This window comes from Prunus mume, linkage group LG2 (assembly GCF_029339155.1).
Source record: "Prunus mume cultivar Tortuosa linkage group LG2, ASM2933915v1, whole genome shotgun sequence".
NCBI classification, from domain to species: Eukaryota; Viridiplantae; Streptophyta; class Magnoliopsida; order Rosales; family Rosaceae; genus Prunus; species Prunus mume.
In genome coordinates this window covers 41,603,429-41,611,331 of record NC_142699.1, presented here as the reverse complement: position 1 = coordinate 41,611,331, position 7,903 = coordinate 41,603,429, and the positions used below count along the sequence as shown (strand labels likewise).

The 7,903-nt window shown below is 37.4% G+C and overlaps 1 pseudogene; it reads left to right on the top strand.

Annotated features, from left to right (window-relative positions):
* Positions 1 to 968, top strand: LOC103322549 (uncharacterized; annotated as a pseudogene).
* Positions 969 to 7,903: the final 6,935 nt, after the last annotated feature.

Here is a 7,903-nt window from a genome sequence, read left to right as displayed (position 1 = left end):
ATGGCAAACTTGGCAAGGTTGGAATTTTCTGCCTTGGACATTTTTTAAGACAACTATCTATCATGGGTCATGGATGCCAAGATCCATCTACGTGCCAATGGCCTTGGAAAAATAATTGTAGATGGGAGTGATGCTTCGCCTGAAGAAAACGCAAAGGCCATGATTTTTCTAAGCCGCCACATTCATGAAGTGCTAAAAAGCAACTATGTGGTGGTTGATGAACCGTTAGTTCTATGGAAAGCTCTATGTGAAATATACATCCCAAGAGCCAGATACAAATGGACACACTTGAGATGTCAAGATTTCAAGACAGTGTCTAAGTACAACTCAGCTATGCATAGAATCACCTCTTTGATGAAGTTATGTGGTGAAAATATCTCTGAGGAGGATATGCTCGAAAAAACTCTTAGTACCTTTCATGCCTCAAATGTCCTCCTGCAGCAACAATATAGGCATAGTGGTTTCACGAAGTACTCAAAACTTGTATGTATCTTGCCTTTTGTTAGTTGAGCAGAATAATGAGCTTTTATTGAAGAGTCACCAATCTCGCCCAACGGGCTCAGCATCACTTCCTGAAGTAAATGCTGCATCTCAGGAAGTGAATGCCACCTCATCTTGTGGCAGTATCCACATACGTGGGCAAGGAGGCAAGCATGGCCCCTAGGCAAGGGAGTAGAAAAGATCGTGGTGTTCATTCATATGGCTTGGGTCCAAGGAACAATCTATTCACGAATGGCAAAAAATACATCCCGGAATAAGGGGAAGGCACAGATAAGCCATGTACCTAGAAATGTTGAAAGCATTTGTCACATGTATGGTGCAAAGGGACATTGGGAGTGTACATGCCGTACATCGAAGCATTTGGTGGATCTCTATCAAGCTTTACTTAAGAACAGGAAAATGGAGACAAATTACATTGCATGCTATACCAAATCTGCCAGCCATAGATGACCCATCAAAATATCGCATTAGTTAGACAAGACGCATGTGGAAGTTTCTGATTTTGCTACTTAAAGAAGGAATGAAGTTTATGGGTCTGAGTTAGATTAAATTCCTCAATGTACCATTTGTATTATCTGAAGTACTGTCTTTAATTTTCATTTCAAACCAATAAAAGTGGCAATGTTTTCTTTACATTGAATAATTGTTTATTGATTCAGCTTATTTTATTTATTTGAAGGCATGGATATAAATTATGGATGTCCCCAAAAAAAAAAGCTATAGCAAAGATATTTGTCTCACAGACAGTGTGACTACTCACATGATCCTTTGAGATCGAAAGTATTTCCCAAACTCGATGCTTACAAAAGCAAAGGTAACAACCATATCAAGTCCTGCAGATATGATTGAAGGCTCAGGAATAGCCTAAGTCATGTTACCAAATGGAACAATACTGTCCATTCAAGATGCCTTATATTCATCTAACTCCAGAAGAAATCTGTTGAGTTTCAAAGATATACGTTTGAATGACTACCATGTTGAAACAAAGAATGATGAAAATATGGAATATCTTTGCATTACCTCTAGCGATACCCATAAGTGTACACTAGAGAAGCTTTGTGCACTCTCATCAGGTTGTACTATACAACCATACGGACAATTGAGGCATATAGTGTCGTGGACCAGAAGTCCATTGACTCAAGTACTTTTAAGCTTTGGCATGACCGGTTGGGTCATCTTGGATCCACCATGATGCGTAGGATCATCACCAACTCTAAAGGACATCCCTTGTTGACAAAACATATTATGGTATCAAGTGACAGCTCTTGCCAAGCTTGTTCACAAGGGAAGTTGGTGATCAGACCATCACAACCAAAGGTTGATGTTGAGTCTCCATCATTTTTACAGAGAATCCAAAGGGAGATTTGTGGGCCTATTCATCCTCCATGTGGACCATTTCAGTACTTTATGGTATTGGTGGATGCATCTACTAGATTGTTGCATGTTTGCCTTTTGTCCACTCGAAATATGGCATTTGCTAGGCTCTTGGCTCAAATAATTAAATTACGAGCCCAATTCCCGTATTATCCCATTAAGTCAATCAAACTCAATAATGCTTGTGAATTTGCATCTCAGACTTTTGATGATTACTGCATGTCACTAGGCATTGACATTGAACATCCTTTTCCTCATGTTCATACTCAAAATGGTTTGGCAAAAGCTTTAATTAAGCGTCTTCAATTGATAGCACACACTTTGTTAATGAAAACAAAGTTGCCAATTTCTGCTTGGGGATATGTCATTTTACATGCAGCATCACTTGTGCGGTTGAGGCCCGTTGCTAACAATCTATATTCTCCAATACAACTAGTGTTAGGTAATCAACCAAATATTTCACATTTAAAAGTTTTTGGTTGTGCGGTATATGTGCCCATTACACCACCACAACGTACTAAGATGGGCCCTTAACGCAGATTGAGAATTTATGTTGGTTTTGATTCACCATCTATCATTAAATATCTAGAGCCCCTGACGAGTAATATCTTTACCGCACAATTTGCGGATTCTCATTTTGATGAGACAATTTTCCCACTATTAGGGGGAGAAAAATTTGTTCCTAAAGAACAACAAGGCAAACTCGTTCTTGAAGAATTACATGAATTATCGTGAGATGTACCCACTTTGTCTCATCTCGATCTTCGTACCGCTCAATGCGAAAACGAAGTGAGAAGGATTGTTCACCTCCAAAGTATTGCAAATCAGATGCTAGATGCATTCAATGATGGAACAAAGGTGACAAAATCACATATCCCAGCTGCAAATGCACATGCAAGGATTGATGTCCAAAAAAGACAAAAGAATGTGCCAGCAAATGATTCATCTATTGCACACCTGAAGCATGGTAGACCATTAGGCTCAAAGGACTCAGTCCCTCAAAAGAGGAAGTTGATGGTCAAAATGAATCAAAATGAAATAAATGGAGAGCGTACAATTCATAATTCAAATGCCTACGAAGAGGCAAACGTCATTGGTGAGACAAGCACCTCTGAACTAACAGTTGTACCTAAAAGTCAAGAAATCTCCTTAAATTATACATCTACTGATGTATTGTGCAATAGAAACGAGATGATCATCGATGATATATTTGCATTCTCAGTGGCTACTGAGATAAAAAAAAAAAAAGATGATGATATTGAGTCTTGCTCCATTGATGAATGCACACAAAAACATGATTGGCCTAAGTGGAAAGATGCAATCCAGGCAGAATTGAATTCTTTGGAAACAAGAAGTGTTTTTGGACCTATCATTCCAACTCCACCCAATGTGAATCCTATAGGTTGCAAGTGGGTATTTACAAGAAAGTGCAATGAGAAAAATGAAATTGCAAGGTATAAAGTGCGACTTGTTGCACAAGGTGTTTCATAAAGACCTGGAATTGATTATGTGGAAAAATACTCTCTAGTAATGGACGTAATTCCATTCCGTTACTTGATAAGCTTGGTGGTTTTAGAAAAACTTAAAATCATACTTATGGATGTCATTACCGCATATCTATATGGAGAATTGGATATAGATATATACATGAAAGTCCCAGAAGGACTTAAGCTGCTGAAGCAAGCATGAATAAACCACGAGGCATGTTCTCAATTAAATTGAGAATATCATTGTATGGGCTAAAACAATCTGGGCGAATGTGGTACAATTGTGTCAATAAGTATTTACTGAAGGAAGGATACACAAATAATCCTATTTGCCCATGTGTGTTTGTTAAGAAATCAGACTTTGGATTTGCGATAGTGGCAGTATATGTCAACAACATGAATCTAATTGGAACTCCTAAAGAGCTTTAAAAGACTGCTGATTATCTCAAATGCGAGTTTGAGATGAAAGACCTTGGAAAGACAAAATATTGTCTTGGCTTACAGATTGAGCACAGTGCTAATGGGATTTTGGTGCATCAATCAACTTATACTGAAAAGGTATGGAAGCAGTTTGGCATGCTTAAAGCCCATCCACTTAGCACTCCAATGGTTGCTCAGTCGCTTGATACTAAGAAAGATCCATATCATCCAAAAGGAGATGATGAAATGGTCCTTGGTCCAAAAGTATCCATATCTAAGTGCAATAGGTGCTTTATTGTACTTAGCACAATGTACCATACCTGACATAACATTTTTAGTAAATGTTAGCAAGATACAACTCTGCTCTAACAAGCAGACATTGGACCGGCATCAAACATATTCTACGATATCTTCGTGGGACAACAGACATGGGCTTATTCTATTCCAGTGAATCGACCAATGCCCCGAGTATTGTTGGATATGCTGATGCAAGATATCACTCTGATCCACATCATGGAAGCTCACAAACCTGGGTATGTGTTTACATGTGGAGGAACTGCAATCTCATGGCACTCAACGAAACAAACATTGGTAGCCACATGAAGCCAGTCGTGAATGCGTTTGGTTAAGGTCGATGATCCATCACATCCAAAGCACATGTGCCCTACCCTGAGCAACGGACACTCCAACAATCCTGAATGAAGACAATGCAGCTTATATTGCTTAGATCACATGAGGATACATCAAGGGTGACAGGACCAAGCACATATCACCAAAGTTTTTCTACATGCATGAGTTTCAAAAGAGTCAAGAAATTAAAGTCAGACAAATCCGTTCAAGCGATAACCTGGCAGATCTCTTCACCAAACCTTTGCCAAAATGTACATTCCAAAAGTTAGTGCATGGCATGGGATTACGACAACTCTGCAAGCAATCAAATTGGAGCATGCAAAATTAGGGAGAGCATTCAAGAGTCCTCTAACACAAGACATATGTGTGTTGTACTCTTTTTCCTTCAACTAGGGTTTTTCCTAGCGAGGTTTTAACGAGGCCACATGAGTGCATTTAACATTATCCTTATGTCCCAAATAAAGTTGTACTCTTTTCCTTCGCTTAGGTTTTTTACCACTGGGTTTTTCTAAGCAAGGTTTTAATGAGGCAATCAATATATGGACATGTGGTCTCTAAGGAGGAGTGTTGTAAAGGAAAATGGTGAATCCCACATGAAGAAAAGAAGGAGATATTAGTCAAAAGGTTAATAATAATGTTGGATAGAAGCATCATGATGTCTCTCTTATCACTCACGGGTGCCATTTGCTTTGCCTATAAATAGGCATCCTTTTTACTTGCAAAGACACACCAACGGAGAAGAGAAGAGAAGAAAGGAAGAGTGAGAAGAAAGAAGAGAGAGTGAGAAATATAAGGGTCAGTGAGTTCTATCTGAGAAGAAATTCTGCTAGTGTAAACACCACAAAGAGAAAATATAATTCTACTCTCAATATTCAGTGATACTTCCCATGCTCTAATTATTTTATTTTTACAACACATGGCCTCTTTAGTGAAACATTGAGTTTCATGTCCATTATGTGGGCTCCATGTTTTAGTGGATTATAGGGAAAAACGACAGAAAATGAGCTCGCTTTATTAAACTGTTCTTATGGTCTCATATAAATATGAGCCTACAAAAAACTTATCTATGTGTCCCTACCTACAACTATGTGTTCGACTAAATCCCTTAATGAGATTTTACCGAATTACTATTGTTTAAATTCTAAGGATATGTCATTGTCTGAAAAAAAAATATATATATATATATATATATATAGCTTTTAGCCTTTTAAATACTGCCCATCTTCTTAAAAATTCCTAAATCTGCCACTACTAGTACAAAAGTATCATGATTTTGAGAAATACATTTATAAAGAAATGGCTTTCATATGTTTATAAGAATTTTAGTAAGAATTTTTATAACATTACAAAGACTAATAGACCAACATTGTTGAACCTTTTCTTAATAATTATTTTGTGGAATAGTACAGCAAAGGTATGATTAAGGTCATTCAAAGGCTCCTGATTAGACACGAAAGAATGAACTATGCTATAAAGTGGTTAACATGTCAAGCCTTAAAAAAGATCCAATTTGACTAGTAGTAGCCAAATCAATGTCTTTTTATAGAGATTAGTGAAATCAAACATTATTAGTTTCTTCCGTAGAGATTGATGTGTTTTTCAATGTAGCTAAACTTGGACTTCTTGTGCGCCAACCATTATTAATTGTAGCTTGCATAGATATTTTTCCACACATTTATGAGTTTGGCTAGTTTGAGCTGGAACAACCTTTTGATAATAATTGCACGAGAATTGATAAGTTCATATTTTCCCTATCTTTTGTATATGATTTTATGTAGTTACTTATCATAGTTTGTTGATACCAAATACAAACATGGCCTATAAAAAAATTCCAATACCCAACCTTGTTACTTAAAGCCATCTCCAATGGGAGAGGGTTAAACCTAATATTTGACATTTTAGCCTGAAATCATTCTCCAACCATGTATACAAAGGGGCAATAAAATCAATCCAAGCAAAACCCAGGTAGAATAGCGCCCCTCCCATTGCATGGATCCAAATTTTGTGGAGCCCACATACCAAAAGCAGCAAGTCCAAAAGCAATTTGCAAAATTACCCACGTGATGGTGGAGCCCACAGTCAGCTGAGTCATATTCAAAATCTCCTTGCTGGGGACACATGTCGCACTCTCCTCTTGTGACTGTTGCAAACCAACAATTAACTTTGAACTGCTGGTTCTTTTTTTCTTTTTCTTTTTGAATATATTCTACTCCAACGACTATTTGATCTATGGCTGGGAATTTTTTAGTGCAAATCCAACTGTAAAAATTAAGGGCCAACAGCTGAAAATTAAATCCAAGGGTCATAATAATATTATTAATTTATGTAAACTAGATCCAACCCCAAAACTCATCCCAAACTCTATAAATAATCATCCATTTGTTAAATAATCTACCAAATTCAATATTATCCTTTTCCCTTTGTTAATTTTGTTAATTCCCTTTCCATTGTTGTTGAAGATGGCCCCAAAATCCCAAAAAGGTGTGAATTAGAGACTAGAAGAACATGAGGCATTGTGCAAAGGGTGGGTTTTTGTATCTGAAGATGAGGCGATTGGCATCAACCAAGCAATCGATACATTTTGGGTTCGTGTTCGTGTGTACCAAAAGTTTTCGGAGAATGATCCAAGCATGGCTGGACTGGAGCGTTGAACTTCACAGGCCATTGCTTGTCGGTTCAAAATCATCAACCAAAATGCTCTCTTTGAAAGGCATGTATGACTAAGGCTAATGCAAGGCAAGCAAGTGGCTCTAATCTTAATGATGTGGTGAGTACCCCTTTTATTCAAGGTGTAAATTTATAATTATAATTATTTTCAATTATTAGCTTACTTTTTCTTTTAACCCATTCGTATGACATGCATGCAAAATCACTTTTCTTGAATGATAATAAGACTCTTGGAAGGCCTTTCATGTTGTACCATGCTTGGAAAATCTTAAAAGATTGCCCAAAGTGGAACGACCTATTGGAATCTCTCACACCAATAGTCAGAGATTTTGCCAATAGTAGCAATATAGTCAATTTGAGGAAGATTGAGATGATGTGCAACAACCACTACAAGGCCACTTGGATGAGATAAACAGAAGGTGGCAAAAAAGAAAGAGAAATGAATTGAAATATCCATAAACATGAGTTCAAGCTGAGTTGATTTAATAAGGAAATGATTTCAAGGAGGATAGGAGGCGAAAGCTAGAGCTCCTATAAGCACAAAACAAACTTACCAAATCTCAACATGCCTATCAAGTCCAACAAAGATAAGGAGGCCAATGAACATAGGATAATGTCCATGGACCTATCCAAATTTACTCCAAGAAAGAAGAAATATTAGGGGAATAAGCAAGATGAAATTATGGAGGCCCAGATGAATACAAGTTCCCCATACATTCGAGAAGACAACTCTAGAGACTATTCTCCAAGCCATCCACATGGTGGTTATTTGTTTATCTTTATTTGTAATTGTCGTTGATCTTGTTATTCTAGATGTTCATGGA